We start from the raw sequence: 18,804 nt of genomic DNA on the forward strand, positions 1-18,804 counted from the left end.
CTTTAGACATTGCTGAACGAGAAAAATGGCCAGTTCTCTATCTCTACACCGATTCATGGATGGTAGCAAATGCCCTGTGGGGATGGTTACAGCAATGGAAGCAAAACAACTGGCGGCGTAGGGGCAAACCCATCTGGGCTGCTGCATTGTGGCAAGATATTGCTGCTCGGGTAGAGAACCTGGCTGTGAAAGTACGCCACGTAGATGCTCATGTGCCCAAGAATCCGGCTACTGAAGAACATCAAAACAACCAGCAGGTGGATCAGGCTGCTAAGATTGAAGTAGCTCAGGTGGACCTGGATTGGCAGCATAAAGGTGAATTATTTATAGCCCGATGGGCCCATGACACCTCAGGCCATCAAGGTAGAGATGCAACATACAGATGGGCTCGTGATCGAGGGGTGGACTTGACCATGGACGCTATAGCACAGGTTATTCATGACTGTGAAACATGTGCTGCAATCAAGCAAGCCAAACGGTCAAAGCCTCTTTGGTATGGAGGACGATGGCTGAAATATAAATATGGAGCGGCCTGGCAGATTGATTACATCACACTCCCTCAAACTCGCAATGGCAAGCGCCACGTACTTACAATGGTGGAAGCAACCACCGGATGGCTGGAAACATATCCTGTGCCTCATGCCACCGCCCGGAACACTATCCTGGGCCTTGAAAAGCAAGTCCTATGGCGACATGGTACCCCAGAAAGAATAGAGTCAGACAATGGAACTCATTTCCGAAACAACCTTACAGACACTTGGGCCAAAGAACATGGTATTGAGTGGGTGTATCACATCCCCTATCATGCACCAGCCTCCGGGAAAGTTGAACGATACAATGGACTGTTAAAGACTACACTGAAAGCAATGGGCGCTGGGACATTCAAAAACTGGGATACGCATTTGGCAAAGGCCACCTGGTTAGTCAATACTAGGGGATCTGCCAACCGAGCTGGACCTGTCCAATCAAACCTGTTACGTACTATAGATGGGGATAAAGTTCCTGTAGTGCATGTAAGAAATATGCTGGGTAAAAGAGTCTGGGCTACTACTGCCTCAGGAAAAGGCAAACTTATTCGTGGAATTGTTTTCGCTCAGGGACCTGGATACACTTGGTGGGTGATGCAAAAGAACGGAGAGGTCCTGTGTGTACCTCAAGGAGATTTAATACTGGGTGAGAATAGCCCATGAACTGAATTGTACCATGTTAATTACTATATAATACTGTATGTTATCACTACCATGACTACTATAGGTGGCTAATTAGAATGTATGGAAAAGAGTGTAACCTGAGCATGACATAAATGGTATGGAATAAGGGGTGGATAGATGTCCTGGTTTCAGTTAGAACAGAATTAATTTTCTTCCTAGTAGCTGGTGGAATGCTGTGTTTTGGCTTAGGATGAGAAGAGTGCTGATAACACCCCAATGTTTTAATTGTTGCAGAGCAGTGCTTATACCAAGCCAAGGACATCTCAGCCTTTCGCTCTGTCCTGCCAACGGGCAGGCTGGGGGGTGCAGTAAGAGCTTGGAGGGGACAGACCCAGGACAGGTGACCCAAACTAGCCAAAGGGATATTCCATACCATCTGACGTCATGCTAAACAATATATAGGGGTGGCTAGCCAGGGGGAGGGGGCCGGACTGCTCGGTTAGGCTGGGCATCGGTCAGCGGGTGGTGAGCAATTGCATTGTGCATCACTTGTTTGTACATGTTATTATTATTTTCCTATTATCACCATTGTATTATTATTATTATTATTGTTATTATTACTTTTGTTATTATTATTTTCCTGTCTTATTAAACTGTCTTTATCTCAACTCAGGGGCTTCACTTTCCATTTCTCTCCCCCGTCCCAGAGAGGGAGGGGGGAGGGTGAGCGAACGGCTGCATGGTGTTTAGCTGCCAGCCGGGTTAAACCACGACAGTGACCTTCCAAAGGGCTGAGCCCTTCAGGGATGCCCCCCTGCTTGCGGGTGTGGAGAGACGGCAAGTGGGAGTTAGTAGGGTGCTGCGATACACGGAGGCTTTCTTTGCTGAAAAGTTCTCGTTATTACACATGGCCACAAACCAACACTGGGCAATATTCTGTGATTCAAGGCAAGCGTGGAGAGAGGTGTCGGGCTAATTAAGAAAAGCCATCTTGGAAGAGACCAAACCCAGGAGTGGGACCGGGGGTGGGCACCAAGGAATCAAGAAAAAAGTGTCACTGCAAAGACGTGAGGCTCCCATCAGAGTTCAGAGTCAGCCGGGAATCCCCAGCACAGGTTCACTGGATTTAGGATGTCATGTAGGCAAGAACAATTTGTGCAGCACAAGAAGTTCTGAGGGGGAGAGGCACTCCATTTAGGGTCGAGAAGGAGTCCTTTTTCTGTTAGGAGAGACAGAAGAGAGCAGAGGACACCACCTCCTCAGAGCAGCCAAAAGCTGCTGCTAATTTCTGTGTTTCACCTGAGACGAGCGATAGACACTGATGCTTCCTAGTCTCTGAGAATGGCGCCTTTCCCAGAGCCATTCCTCCTTCTCAGACAGCCCATTGCTCTTGTAGTTCCCTGCTTTTGCCCTTGGTGGTGGCACCTGGAGACAGCCTCTGGTTCCTAGGTACCCTTAGGCTGCACTTGCAGGAGGCCAGCAGCGCCTTCCAGGGATGCTGCAGGTTGCCAGGCCCGGTTCCGCAGCTGGCAGGCATTCTCTGCTGCCAGGCTTTTTGGAGACTTTTGCTGTCAGCCTTTTTTCCACTCGGGCTACGTCACCATGTGTCTGCTCCTGTTCCCAACACCTTCGCACTCCCATGTTGACTTCCCATCCCCCAAATGACTTCTCACCCCACATCTCACTCATGGACCCGCCACCCACAGCCATTCCCCATCAGGAGCAGACATCCCCAAACCAATTCATGGCGGGGACAGCAGGGGAGGGCTGTGTCCAGCCCCCTTCCCCCCCCCCAACCCCCCTCTTGCTGAGCGATGCGGGAAGAAGTGTAGGCAGAGGCTTTGCAGGGTGGAAGAGTGGTAATTTATTCTTCCTGGGGGAATCGTGGCTGCCACCCCCAGCCCATCCCCAGGTGAGGCCTGGCCGCCTGCTCAGGCGGGGGGCCCGGCCTGCCGGCCCGCGTGGTCCCCGTGTCCCGGCTCCTCCTGCCGCACCCTGTGCAGCCAGGATGTGTCCCCGACGTCGGCGTCCTGCGGGGAGCGTGGCAGTCTGCGCCCGACCTGCCCCGCGTGCCACGAGAAGCTTCTCTCAAGGCTGCGCTCCGTGGAGGGGCTGCGCGCCCTGCGCCGGGGCGAGACGCTGCGGGAGCGGTAGATGGAGGGGCTCCTCTGCCCCTGCCCCCGCTGCTGCTGCTGCCGCCGCCCCAGCCGCGCGTTCCGCTGGAACCTTCCGCGGGGTCTTCGGGCCAGGCGCACCACTGCTACAATGGGCCCGCGGCACATCGGGCAGGTGTTTCTTGCCTCCGCCCAGACGTGGATGCACTCCAGGCAAAAGGAGTGCCTGCAGGGGTCCACGCGAGCTGCGCTGGACAGCGGGCCCAGGCAGATGGGGCACATCTCGTCCCCGGGGGCATCCTCGGGCTGCTCCTGCTGCTGTGGCCACCGGCTCATGGTTCCTGCAGCTTCTGCGATGTGGAACCGGTCGTCCTGTGGGGGAGGCTGCCCTGGTGCTGGGCGCTCAGCAGCTGCCCGGGGTCTTCAGCACCTCGATGTCTCGCGGGTCGCCGGCAGGAACTTGACACCTCACGTGTCACCAGGAGGACTACTGCAGAGAGAAGCAGGGAGAAAATGTTGTATCAGCAAGCAGACATTCGCTTTCTAGGTTCTACCAAGTTGTCTAGAGTGCTGTAGCTGTCAGCAGTGTGTATGGATTGCAAACACAGACTAGGCTTAGGCCAGATGAGGCACGTGGATGTCTATAGGTGTGAGAGCATTACCGAAGGCCCTTGATGGCTTGCGTGCAACAACAATGGCTTCGCGTATGCCTATAGCAATAGCTCCACCTCTCTCTCTCCTTCCAGCCGTGGAGACTTGAGCTCTCGCCTACCACCAGCCGGACTGGCCGCAGGCGCCCTGCGCAGGGCTTTTATGGGCAGCCCCCTTCTCTGAGGACACCCCAGACCCTGCTGATGTCATTTATGGCCTCACAGAACGGGGCTGCCTATAAATGCCCTGCGCGGGGCGCCTGCGGCCAGTCCAGCTGGTGGTAGGCGAGAGCTCGAGTCTCCACGGCTGGAAAGAGAGAGACGGGCGGAGCTATTGCTGTAGGCATACGCGAAGCCATTGTTGTTGCACGCAAGCCATCAAGGGCCTTCGGTAATGCTCTCACACCTATAGACATCCACGTGCCTCATCTGGCCTAGTCAGCGTAGTCTTGCTAAGTATAACCGATCATAAGCATATTTGCCATTCTAGTAGCAATGTTTGCAATCCATATATACACTGCTGACAGCTACAGCACTCTAGACAACTTGGTAGAACCTAGAAAGCGAATGTCTGCTTGCTGATACAACATTTTCTTCCTGCTTCTCTCTGCAGTAGTCCTCCTGGTGGCAACGCTGGTGACACGTGAGGTGTCAAGTTCCTGCCGGCGACCCGCGAGACATCGAGGTGCTGAAGACCCTGGGCTGCTGCTGAGCGCCCAGCACCAGGGCAGCCTCCCCCACAGGACGACCGGTTCCACATCGCAGAAGCTGCAGGAACCATGAGCTGGCGGCAGGAGCAGCCCGAGGAGGCCCCCGGGGACGAGATGTGCCCCATCTGCCTGGGCCCGCTGTCCAGCGCAGCTCGTGTGGACCCCTGCAGGCACTCCTTTTGCCTGGAGTGCATCCACGTCTGGGCGGAGGCAAGAAACACCTGCCCGATGTGCCGCGGGCCCATCGTAGCAGTCGTGCGCCTGGCCCGAAGACCCCGCGGAAGGTTCCAGCGCAACGCGCGGCTGGGGCGGCGGCAGCAGCAGCAGCGGGGGCAGGGGCAGAGGAGCCCCTCCATCTACCGCTCCCGCAGCGTCTCGCCCCGGCGCAGGGCGCGCAGCCCCTCCACGGAGCGCAGCCTTGAGAGAAGCTTCTCGTGGCACGCGGGGCAGGTCGGGCGCAGACTGCCACGCTCCCCGCAGGACGCCGACGTCGGGGACACATCCTGGCTGCACAGGGTGCGGCAGGAGGAGCCGGGACACGGGGACCACGCGGGCCGGCAGGCCGGGCCCCCCGCCTGAGCAGGCGGCCGGGCCTCATCTGGGGACGGGCTGGGGGTGGCAGCCACGATTCCCCCAGGAAGAATAAATTACCACTCTTCCACCCTGCACAGCCTCTGCCTGCACTTCTTCCCACATCGCTCAGCAAGAGGGGGGTTGGGGGGGGGAAGGGGCCTGGACACAGCCCTCCCCTGCTGTCCCTGCCATGAATTGGTTTGGGGATGTCTGCTCCTGATGGGGAATGGCTGTGGGTGGCGGGTCCGTGAGTGAGATGTGGGGTGAGAAGTCATTTGGGGGATGGGAAGTCAACATGGGAGTGCGAAGGTGTTGGAGACAGGAGCAGCCCAAAAGTTCAAATTGCTCGGTTGTTGTATCGGCCTCACCTGATAAGAAGATTCAGCTCTATGCACAAAATCCAGGCTGAAGAAGGAACATGGTGCCCAAAGTAGAACTTAATTAAGTTAGCTGAGTTTTTCAAAGACTGAAAGTGCTGAAGCAGTTAAACAATGACTGAGCATGCGCAAAACAGAAAGGAGAGAAGTACGAGATGAAGAAGACGATGAGCCTCCATCAGAAAGCCCCGAAGTGCAACCACCAGAGGTTACCTGACCTGCAAGAGCAGGAGGGACGACATGATAATTAGTTCTGAGAAACCATTAGCATAAATCCTGCCTTTTCTTGTGAACTGCATAAATATGGATATCCCCGTACCATAAATAAGTACTCCTTGTCTTGCTGAGCTGTACGTGTTGGGTGGAATTATCCCCCACATACCCAGTGTTGTTCATAAAGAATACCTACTTCCTAATTCTCCCAAAGGAAGGAGTCTTGGAAAGTGACACCGCTTTTTGCGTTCCACCATTGATGAGGACACATCAAGAAACTGAGGAACAACTTTCCACCTGGGAAGGTGGAAATTGGCCAGGGACAGTGGGAATATGCATGAGAAACCTAGGATTGTTTAGAGAAAATCAGGAGCACCGCAACCTCTTGGCTATCTCAGGTGGAAGACAGAATTGAGCAGTACCTCCCTTGTTACGTGGTGGCATCCTACGACATCTTCTGTGTCAGTGCTATAAAAGGGCCCTGTTTTTTACCCAGAAGGAAGCTCCCAGAAGGGCTGGGGATGGAAGGGACCTCTGGAGGTCATCTGCTCCAACCCCCTGCCAAAGCAGGGCCACCTAGAGCTGTACGGCCGCTGGGCACCACTTAAAAGAGCCTGGCTCCGTCTTCTTTGCATCCTCCCTTTGGGGATGTCTAGACACTGCTACGATCCCGCCGAGCCTTCCCTCCTCCAGGATGAATGCACGGTGACGCACAATGCAATTGCTCGCTGCCCACTGAGTGATGATGCCCAGACAGACCCCGCGCGGTGGCAGCCACACTCTGACCAACCTGCTCAGTCCCAGTCTTCAGCACGACCCCGTAGGGTATGGGACATGGCTCTGGCCAGTTTGGGCCAGCTGTCCTGGCTGCGTCCCCTCCCAGCTCCTGGTGCACCCGCAGCCTCCTGGCTGGCAGGGCGGTGTGAGCAGCTGGAACGGCCTTGGCTCTGTGTAAGCAGTGCTCTGCGACAACTAAAAGAGTAGTGTGTTGTCAGCATCACGCTCTTCTGAAATCCAGAACCCAGCTCCATACCAGCTACTAGGAGGAAAAGTAACTCTATCCAAGCCCAAACCAGTCATACAGCGATGACTCCAGCCTGGACCAGCAAATCATGTTAGTAGTCTTGAAAAAAAAACTGTTAATGCAGCTCTGCTTGTGGAATTTGCTTCCTGATTTCTGACACATGCCACTTCAGAGTGATTCAAATTAATCCTGCTGTGCTCCTTCAGTCTCTGAAATATTTACAAAATATCTCCTACTGAAAAGAACATAATGAAACAATGAAATAATGACAGTATGTAGAAGTAAGAAGGAATGTTTTAAAAGAGGCAGACAGAAAATACAATTAGCATAGAATTAAGTATAAACTCTCTGGGGAAAAAAAAAAAAAAAAGTTTAAGAGGAGGTGAGGGAATACATACATCCTGAGAGAGCAAGCTCCATATACAACTATACAACTTCTGTAAAAACATGGTTAATGGATGTCCTACAAGGTAGAAATATCACTGTGCAGACAGTTAGTCTAGATGTGCGTCAACCCTATGAAAAGAGAACAGAAGAGCTATGCCTTGAGCAGTGTGTAGTTACATATGTAAAATAAATAAATAAATAAATAAAACAAGTAAATCTCCACAATCAAACAAAAACACCCTTTTCTACTTTATAAACAACTGTTGGTTATGATAGACTCATTTTTTCACCTGAGCCAGACAAAGTCACAGTCATATCTGGTCAGACATGACCAAGGAGGGTTAGGGCATTAAAACTTTGCTATAATATTTGTAACTACCAATTAAAAAGCTTTTCAAAATCTCCTGTAGTAATGTTGCAGAATTGCAGCACTTACAGCCCTTTCCAGGCTTCTGTTCAGAGGAGTATGAAGGGGAAGACCAACCTATTATTTGTTTAATGAAAACTGCATTTGCTTACAACCTGGATCAGTTATTTCCCCTCTCAAGAGAGAAAGTTTGAGTTTGTAACTTTAGGGAAGCTTGAAAATTATCTCTGGGCCATTACCGTACCACCCATCTAAAAATACAGTACAGGGGCTGCCGAGCTACCAGTTGGCTAATGTTTCAAAACCAAGGACAAATAGTGTATTGCTGTTCACTAAGGAAGGAGACCATTTCTAAAGCACAGAAATCATACCACACAGTAATCGTTTGATGGTTTTCAGCTGTAAAAATATGCTAATAAGATCAATAAACAAAGAGAAAAAAGACTTTGAAATACGATGAATGCAGATAACACAGCTCAGTGAAGCAGAGATATTTCCAAATGGCAGCGAAGTATGAGCTAGGAAGCACTGCAGTGTCTTTTGTGAGTATAAAGAAATAAGCAAGCACCTAGCAAGAGACTTTAAAGCTGTACTTATCCAAGGAAAGAACATCAACCTTAGATAGAGGCAAGGATTGTGTAGTGGAAGCTGACAAATCTGGACCACCTTGTGTCATTTACAGTCCCTGAATACTTAATTTTCTGACTCCAGTCTGACTTGCTGGGAGTCTTGGTAGACTTTTTAAAAAGACTAGTCTGTGGTGGAGGACTATCTTTTCTGGTTGTTCATTATCTGGCTGGATACCTCAACTTCACACCTTTTGCTAAGAGTTACAAAAAGAAGGGTATTTTGGCTGGGTTTTCCTGCTTAATTCTGTCCCTGCTTGGAGTTTAACAATAAAAACTCCCTCAGCTTACTCTGTTTTCTCCACATATACTGCCTGAAAAGGCAAAAGTGCTGTGCATCCATTTTCTCTGCCCTCAAGTTATCAACCAATACTACTGAGTAGATACATACACTCAGGTGATGTGAAAGTTTATATTCCAAATCTGAGAAAGAATGAAGGCACGTCTGGTGTGGCTCACTCCAGTGGCTGAAAATTGGTTAGCTTCATTTCAAGCATAAAGCTGGCCTACATGACAGAGAAACCTGTTGAGTTCATCAGCTGTGAAACTGAAGGCAAGAAACAAAAATGTCATTGCAGTAGACTGTAAAACATGGCATGCCAAGAGGAAGCGAATGGAAGACAAGACCTGCTCTTAAATACAATATATATTTTTCCAGAATGTCAGAGACTGGACAGGCCATGCCATAGATTTGTACAAAAATAACCTCCTGATCCTCACGTTGTCCTCAGACCACGCTGGCTTGCAGAGGTACTGTACAGGCAGCTGCAGCTTTCAAAGAATGTAATGGGAAGTTAGCAGCACAATAGCTGCAGGAAGAGGTGGGTCATTTTGTATCAAGTCAATTTCAAAAGGGGATAGTTCAAGGCACAATGGCTTGGAAGCTTTACTGGGCGTTGTGTTTAGTTACACAAACACAGATTGGTTACTGCAGGTACAAACCAGAGCTGATGTGAAACACGCATAGGGCTTGGTGGGGATAAAAGGCCCATGCAGAAGTGTCTAGCAGACAACACTGATGCTGTTTATTTTCCCTTTACCTCCTGGAAACCATCCTTTCTTTTTGATAGAACATACATTTTGTCTGAAAAGCAATCACAGGTCGGTGCTTTGGAAATGCATTGTACATTACACTAACACAAAACAGGCAAGAAACTGAAGATGACTACAGAGGCTTTGTGAATGAGATCAGATTGTTGGATGGATCCCATTCAACAGTGGGAAAAGGGATCACATACTATATGAAATCACAAATGTTTCAGTGGTGAAGACTTTGGAAAGGGTAGCACTTCAGAGGTGTTTGTTCCTGCTTATTCATGCATTCTTTTCCCTCACTTGCATGCAGGAACATCTCATATTTACAGGAAGAATCCCAGTTACATTTTTATAGCCACAACCCATGTTATCAGAACATTTGACTGTCTACATCAGCCATATTTCCTGACCAGGGATTGTCCATTAGCAGGGGGTAAGGAGCTGGCCTTGTGGAAGGCTGTTGTCACTGCAGAATAGACTATACTTTTCACATCTCTACGTGCCCAGGGATGATATTCTGTGCCTTAATGTAACTATAAGGCTCTACAGCAGAAAATGCATGTTTTTCAGAACTTGAAAATTAATGCACTGAATTATGCATTGGCTAACTAACTTGTGATTCTTACAAAATGAACAAGGTAAATATTAATTTTTGTATTGCACAATGCAATTATCAGCAAGAGGGAAGACTCACATTTGATATTTCACAGCCTCACTTTCACTGGAGTTCAAGAACTGCACAGACTGGCTCTTTACACAGCAAAAGAACATTAAAGACAGTCCCATGTTCCTCAAGGGACAAACCCAGCAGAAAGCAACCAACACATTTTACAGATCAGAGATATCAGAGTCTAAAGCATGCAAGCAAGTATCATATGTTTCTCTGCATCAGAGCATAACATTTTATAATTTCTTGCAAGTAAAGTCACTGGGACTACTGGAGACCAATGGTTTGAAAGCATTTCTATGTATGTGTGTGTCTGGGCACACACAAGCATGCATGAATATAGAGATTACAGCTGAGAAGTGATTAGAAGCAATTATTAAGATAGAGGCAGAATACAACAAATGTGCTGTTTGACTACAGCATTTATTTATTTATTTATTTATTTATTTATTTATTTATTTTTACTTTTCATTCCATCCTGTGTTAGTTTTCCAAATAAGGTCCTCAGTTTTCCAAGTAATACTGGTGTTGTGGTCAACATATCAGTCAAAAACAGTAGAGGCATGTCTCAGAAAATAAACACCTTTGTTACCAGCTGTAAATAGAAACTATTGTCAGATTGGTTTTGCCAGATACATCTAGTATTACTTAAAAATTAGAGAAAAAAAAATAGTAGCAGAGATCAGACATACTATAAAAATGAACAGTTAATTCAGGAGCTTTACATTTATCTAGTTTCTATTACTGATTCCTTGAGAGATATAAAGAGGAATGAACCTCAAGCACTGCACAAACTGTCTCTATGCAGCAATGTTATAGCATACAAATCTCATATGCGCATTTGGGCCCTCCAACCCCACCTTGTAACTGTTTGCAGAGGTAAAGGAGTAGCCTATAGATATCCCTACTCATAGTTTTTACCATTTAACTGGAGTTCTTCCTCTGAAAATGAGGTTATGGGGCCCTGCTTCCCTGTTAAACAGCTGTTATGATTTCTGTTTCACTGAGGCAGTCTATCCCATATGCACTGTTCATCGTTCCTGTGGCCAGAATGTTATGAAGAAGTGTTTGGAAGGACCTTTTGTTGGCTTAAATCCTTGGCTATTGTAACAGCCATTACTTTAACTGCCTTTCTCCCTTGAGTGTGAGCTGTTACAGTTTTCCCATAGCTTACCAGTGGGATACGTCACAGTTCCCAGGGTGCTTTCACACTGTTGATGTGACTGACATTTCTTAATGCAGCAGGACCGTGTTCACATAAAGGACGTTATTATTTTTGGTCCTGAGGATCAGACAACTTCCTTTTTCTTTCCAGGAATCAATATTCTGCTTATCAAAAAAAGGCTCCCAGGCCAAAACCACCACCTTTAGTCAGCAGCAATATGCACTAGGGGCAAAAGTTTATCCAAACCCCTGACTATGTAAAGAAATGAACCAGCATGAGCTTCTGGTGCAAAGAGTGCTGAGAAGGCACACCTTCCAGCTGCATATTTAGGCTACCTCTTCTTACAGCAAAGCGTGTGATGCTAAGCGAGGAGCTGTTCCTTCCCTCTGAAACACTCCCAGAGCTCCCTCTGCCCTCAGGTCTCTGAGCTATACACCTTACAGCTACAGGAAAATCTCAGGCTGTGACTCACAGGGAGTCAAAGTTGCACCCTCTCTACTCTTAAACCTCCAAGCGTTGCTTTCCAGGCAGTACCATTGGAAAGAAGCCAAAGGCTGAACTGCGTCTCAGCCTGAGGTCTGTAGGCTTGAAATCCAAAGAGTTTTCCCCCTTTCTGAGAACGGAGGATAAGGCTGTACAGGCAGCAGGTTTGTTTCTCTGTGTGTAAGTGGTAAAAGGTGCTGCAGCTTTGAACTTGATTACCTACACACTAGTGTCTGTCCTTGACATAAGTGTTACTGGGGAGGCAGGGAAATGTTTATGCATAAAGACAGTAGAGATAAGAACAAAGATGCAGTTTCAGGATCATATATCCACACATCCGTGTGGATATATGGAAGTGGGAAGAAAGTTAGGATCGGCATTTATAGAGATGATGGTTGTCTGTATAAACAACACAGCTGAAATGCCTGACCTTTCCTAACATGATTATTTCTCATGCTTAACATCTTTATACTAACTCAGGTTTTCATCTACAGGGGTATTCTGGGGACTTTAAGTGTGGCGTTTCTAACAAGTCAATTCAGTGGCTGTAGTAACAGCACTGTCTTATATGAGTGTTACCCAAGTGAGCAGAAATTGATCTCCCAGTAGAAAGATCTTAAAGTGAGAGGCTGCTTTCTGAGCACTACTGTAGAGGACCTATTCAGAAAAGTCACCTGTTTGAGCTTGTAAAAAATGGTAATTATAGAAAAGTTTAATATTGGGTTACAATGCAAGCAATACATAATCAGGGAAAAAAAAAAAAAAAAAAAAAGGAAGATGGAGCAGGCATGATTCCTACTTTTCTTCCACTAAACAAAGAAAGTATCTCATCAGTAGTAACAGATCTAGCTTCTGGACAGACTGAAACTGCAGCAGAAACAAGCTAGCGAGGCTGGAGCATGGAGGGATCTCGGTCACAGCGTCACAGCACCCTGACTCAGCTCATTCACTGGGCTCCTCAGGCAGCTAAGCTTAGCTCCGTGTTAACAGGAACAGCCTCTGCACTGCAGTCACAGGCTTTCCTGATCCCATCCCTGCACATCCAGGCAGCATCCCTGTACTCTTCCCAGGCCCCGTGTCCCTGCTTCCACTGCCTCGAAAAGCTCACATCAGAAATCACACAGGAAAGCAAGTGTGGTCTTAAACTCCAGCCAGGTGTCTGCAAATCAGTTCAGGGCTTCAACCACAAAAGTAATTTCTCCAGAATATTTATTCCAGAAGCCTGACAATATCGAAATCAACAGCTAGTAGGTATTAGAGACAGTCATACATTTGAGGACCAGCTGTCACATGGAATTGATGGGCATGAAGTCCACACTATACACAATTATCTAGATTTCTTCTTATGCTGCCATCTTTTACAATTTGACTGCAGAAGCTTAAGTTATGAAAAACAGAGTGTTTGGCAAAATACCAGTAAGTGGAATTGTCAAGTGGTTTGAGGACAAAATTAATTTCTACAGAAACATCCACAATATTCTTCATTAACACAGCTCAAAAAAAAAAAAAAAAAAAAAAAAAAAAAAAACGATCTGCTGGGAATGTAATCTCTTATTTGTATCGTAAGGGGGAGGAGCTAGCAAGTGGGCTATACTTTGAGTTTGGCCTCATTGCCTTCAACCAACTCATTAGCTTCAAATATCACTATGCCAGAATAGAGGTAAATATTAAGCAGATGCAAATTAACTCAGTTTTTTAAACTAAACGTCATTAATTAGACAGAGACAAAAAACATTACTGTGCAATGCATAGAAATTAAAAGCACACAGGAGATGGTGCTTTCAAGTTGTCTCCAAACATAGCAGAATATAACTATTTTATGCTACCCAGACCCAATAAAAAGTTTTCAATTGCAAGAGTTTTCAGTCCCAAAAGAACATCACTTCCCTCAGAGTAAGAATTAGTAAACAGTACATGCCAAGACATTTGTGTTATGAAATCATAAAATTACTGAAAAATGGAAGTGAAAGGGACACCAAGAGATAATCTAGCCTATTTCCAATTCCATACAGCAGATGTGTAACTATTTGTCTATTGGAAAGTCACATAACTCATTTTCAAATATCTTCAGTGATGGAAATTTCAGTTTCCATAGGCAGTGCTTCACTCTTCTTATTTTTAGTTTTGCTAATGTATAAGCTCAGTCTGTCTCTGCAATTCCAGCCCGTTCCAATTCCTGACCACACTTGGTACAGGGTATTATGAAGTCAGGCAGAAGTACCAGGATGTTTTGTACCAGAAATATGCTTTTTTTCTTGCTTTTTCAAAAGACAGGACTTTTCTATGTTCATAAGCATTACCTGATATTTTCTTACTTCTTTTGCTTCTTTCCACTCTAGTATGTATTTAAGCAGGGAAAAAAAATATAAATTCTTTGTAATACACTTATAAATCCCTTCTGGTAGGGGACTTTATGCCTCTGGGCATAAACAAACAAATCTCACATCAGAGGTGGCTTAAGATGTCTTGTTTCAGATGCCATCACTTAAGAAGCCAGAGGTTCCAAGGTCACCAGTTCATGTTGGTTTTGTTTTAGTGAATGTTCAATATGTGTAACCAGTCTATATGAACAGGACTGTGTGGTATACACTATACAGAAAACAGCAGAGTTTAGTTCACATTTGGGGGAGTTGTACTTTTAAGTTTTAACCACTGAGCAAATGTAGAACACCATGAAATAAAAGTCACACAGGTCCTTCTATTACACGTCTCCAGGAGATGAGATGATACCAGAGAAGGCATATCAACAATGTTCTGCTGATTTAACTCCATAGTAGTGTCACTTTTGCAATAATTCTGGAGCATTTATAAAAAAACAAGTCAGTTCCAGAACATTGTGCTCATCTCACAGTTTTGGAGGATGGTAAATCAGTTAGAAATGCATTCTGGTATCTGCAATGAGATCTCTCCTTTTTCTTTTTTTTCCCCAAAAGGGAAATCATTCATATCAGTCTCCAAACTGCATTTTCTTGCATTTTTTCCAAAATCACCAAGACTGACTATGTCATTATCAAAACTTGGTATTTGTAATGCAGTGACTACAGTAAAATATAGATTTCCAATAGAATATTTAACAATTTAGAGACCGATCAAGCCATACTAAGCCTTTAAATACATAATGAAATATTGTTTCCAGGAAACTAAACATTAAACAGCAGGGTGTAGATTTAGATACGCTTTGCTTCACAAGGTGATAATGAAGTTAAAGAGACATCTTGAAAGTAATTATGTTAGACCACTACTGACAAGAGGCAAAGAATGTGCAATAAAATCTGCCAAACTCTTTACCTACATGTAAAAAGAGAAGAAGCTACATTGACCAGAAAGATCAGGCTGGGTTAATCAAATTCTCTTACTTTGTAAAATTAATTGAGACTCTCTCTCTCTGAAGATGTTGAGTTCTTGTGGTATACAAATGAAATGTACAAAGATAAATTTCCTAAGGGTTAATACTACGAGTATATATTTAAAACAAACAAACAACCTTTTTTCACTACTTATATCAATGTTGAAAAACAACATTGGTAAGACAACTTTAACAAACTCTCTCTTTCTGGACAGTAAATGTATATTGCCAGCAACCCTGGCTGTAGAAGTGAAAAATCATTGAACTTAACCTTTATGTAGATTTGGAAATGGGGTCATGCATTCTTAATATCTGGCTGTGGTCCTGCTATTCTGCATTTCTCAATATCTCACTGAATTTCTGATGATTCTCATAGAAGTGTCAGTCAGGAATCTACTGCAAATACACGAGCTCAAAGTACAATGAACAGATGAGAGTTTAGCACTAGATGGCAATATACCTTTGTAAAATAATCCTCTAAGGTGTCTGTAGATATATGCAAACATTTTTCTAACCTCTGTACTACTACTTAGCTCTTTTGTGGGTTTAAGAATACATTTGTATTTGGTTTGCACTAAAATAAATTTTCCTTTCATACTATTGCATTTTTCTCATTTCATGCTTTGAATTAAGGTAAGACACTACCCTGATCTAGAGCTGACAAAACAGAAGAGATTCACAGTTTAACTGAAAGGATGTTACACATTATTCACTATTCATTGTATGTGGAAAACATGAAGAACCACATGATGAAACCTGACCAATTCTATCATGCTTGGAGAAACGTAAATCACAACAAAGCTTGGTTTTGTGGGCAACCACCTTCCATCTACTGATGTCAATCAGAACATGAGCTTAATCACATACCTGTTAAACTCAGGATTCCTTAGGGTAGCCTTTTATTCCATTACCTGAATTACATTGATTCTCCATTTTGTGCTCATGCCTGAGCATGTAGCCTCTTCTAATTGACCAGGTCAATTATTCAGGTAGAATAGAGAGGATTGTACCACAGTTAACCAAAGTACTTTGTCTGGCTTACCTGTATTTGGTGCAGCACTTTTCTCAAGTTCCTTGGAAAGCCTAACATGTTATAAATCAAACCTGTAAACCCACACTTTGTAAAACTAAACCCACATTATAATTATCAACTAAGCTACTAATTGTTTGGTAGCTTGGTTGTTTCCAAGAATGATCAGCATTTGAAGGTAGTATTAATCTCTCCGTGATAGAAGCACTTCACAAAGGCCTTGGCCACCTCCTTGCATGAATTCAAGCCCATTTTCCTGTTACCATCCCTTATTTTTTTCTATGAAAATGGGTTCTTGAAGCTGACTCACCCACCCAACTTACCCTCCTTGCCAGCAGGAGGTATGAGTAAAAGATCCCAAAAAAAAAGCAGCAGAGTACTTGCCACAATTGTCTGTTCATCACTTCAGCTATTGCCATATGGAAAGCTCGTTCCATAGTTTTGCACTTTTACACCTTTTGTACTTCATATGGACAATGTAGTAGGTAAGAAGACGGAACATCACTTTTTATATATATATATATATATATTAGAGAGCATATTAAAATTTCTGACAGAAGCAACTCAGTGTCACCATACTAAAGATTTTTGTCTCCAAAATTTCTCAACCTCCATCACCCTGATATTTAGTACTTATTCTAATTTGACTTAATGTGAGCCAAATTGGATGTATGCTTTGAAACATATATAATTTGGTTATAACAACCATATTGGCAAGTCAATGAAAATTTTATTGATAAAAGTCACACTGGAAATATCAAGAACTTTGACAGTTTGATAACTGTCCTCCATTGTAACAGTTTTGATAGTTTCATTCAGAAAACATTTGTGTCAATATTTCAATCAACCACTAGTTGATCAACCACTAATTTATTAATTCTTCACTCCTAATTCAGGATTTAAGTGCCAAAACTGAAATTATCTCCACAGGTAGATCACGCTCATCACCAGCAAGATGTAATACTTATGAAAAATTCTGGATTTGCATTTGACACCAGCTTGTGTTTTTATAAAGTACTTTTTGTTTTAGAAATTAAAAAACAAGAGTTAGTGGAAGAACATATCTTCACTTCCACATATTTACATTTCAAATCTTGCAGCATTGTGCTAGGGCACGATCAGAAATCATTCCAGCTGAGCGGAACAATTGCTTTAATCATAGTTACTGTGTGTTACTTCAAAGTTAAACGTAATTATTAAAAATTAAAGAAAGCAGGAGCCCAAACCCCTCAGGTATTCTAAGGCACATAAGGACAATAGCTTGATGCTTGATTAAACACGGGGAGGTTGTTTGAACTTATGTTAGCACCCAGATGAAACACTTCTGGCTTTAACACAAGATAGACAGCTACAATGACGGCTAGCTGGAAGAAAATGTTTTTCTCTTCCTCCAGTACAAGAAATATCTTACCTTCTACTGTCAAAATGACATGAAGCCTGACAGTCCCATACAAGTAATTAGTAAGTCTTGATGATTAGCTTACTGGTCTGAAGACCTTTGTATCCTAGAAATTTGCTACAAACCTTACCTCTTTCCTGCAGCGGTAGGTCCACTTATGTGATCCGGTCCGTGAAACGTTGCTTGAATTAATTCATGGAATTTGTGAAGAAGATTTAAGATGGCTTACACTGTGCAGAACTTAGGTTTGCATCTTAGTGATGGCCTAAGGCCAAAATAAACACCACCACAAAGTGGAATAATGCCACCTTCAATCTGATGTTAGAGTCACCACCTGTTAAGACACAACTACCAAGCTACATCTTCATCTCCTCTGCATCAGCCTTGTTTCTCTTGAGTCGCATGCTTTATGATAACAAAGATGAATCGCATGAAACTGGAAAAAAGTGCTTATATTTGAAAGGAAGGGGCTTTAAAATACAGCAAAACTTCAAATGAAGATTGGATCTGGAATTTGATCTCTTTTTGCCTGAACACCAGCTTCCCATTTTTTTGATAATGCATTTTCATCAGAGCAGCTGGAGGAAAAACATTTTCGTGTTCTCCTTCTCTTGTATTTTGAAGCTCCTGCAAACCTGCGTAACTTTATCAAAGATAAAGAGCTAATTGAAATCATACTGAGTGATGATCTGGAGCACCTCATGCACGTATCTCAAACACAGCCACAAAATGGAGATCAGAAGGTGCTGAGGGTAATATCCATGGAAGAACAGCTGTGTAAACCTCAAGGGAAATGCATCTAGAATAACTTCATCAGCTTCTGTGTAGTTATTCTATATCTGTGTAAGTATAATAGAGAAGAAGGTGGCCACTGTACAGAAAAGTTTTTTATCTCAGATTGATGTCAAGAGTACAGCTTTGGACCCAGCCAGAGAAGGCTGAATGGCCTAAGAATGACCACAGCCCCACTGCTTACAAGCCCCAGCACCAACTGCTGTCTCTTGTTTTTGATGCCATTGAAGGAAAATGATGGCTCCTGCCAGCAGCATCAAAAACATCATTCAGAGCTCTCTAGAGATCCTGTTACCATTGCAGATTTCTTTATTTGCAGGCTGTGGATGCTCTGTTTTTTTCATGCTGCTGACAAGCCTTGATCCAGGTCCCCAGGGAAGGTGAACATACTTCTAACCCAGTCTTAAAATGTGTTGAGAGAATATTGAATGCCAGCACTGCAATCATTAACAGAAAGTGTACATCTGATTAGGGCAGAATTCTTTTTGAGGTGGGTGTAATGTGTCCCTGTGACACGGGCATGGTGACATGACATGGCATTGTTCTCCTACCATAAAGGACCAAAGAAGTCTATGTTAAGCATTAGCCAAACAGAGGCAGTTGATACCTATCTATTTAGATACTAAGAAAATGATTTGGAGTTGGAACTCTTTTGTTCTCGCCAAAAGTTTATTGCAGCTGAGTGAATGATACCC

Source organism: Aythya fuligula, chromosome 2, assembly GCF_009819795.1.
Source record: "Aythya fuligula isolate bAytFul2 chromosome 2, bAytFul2.pri, whole genome shotgun sequence".
In the NCBI taxonomy this organism is placed as follows: domain Eukaryota; kingdom Metazoa; phylum Chordata; class Aves; order Anseriformes; family Anatidae; genus Aythya; species Aythya fuligula.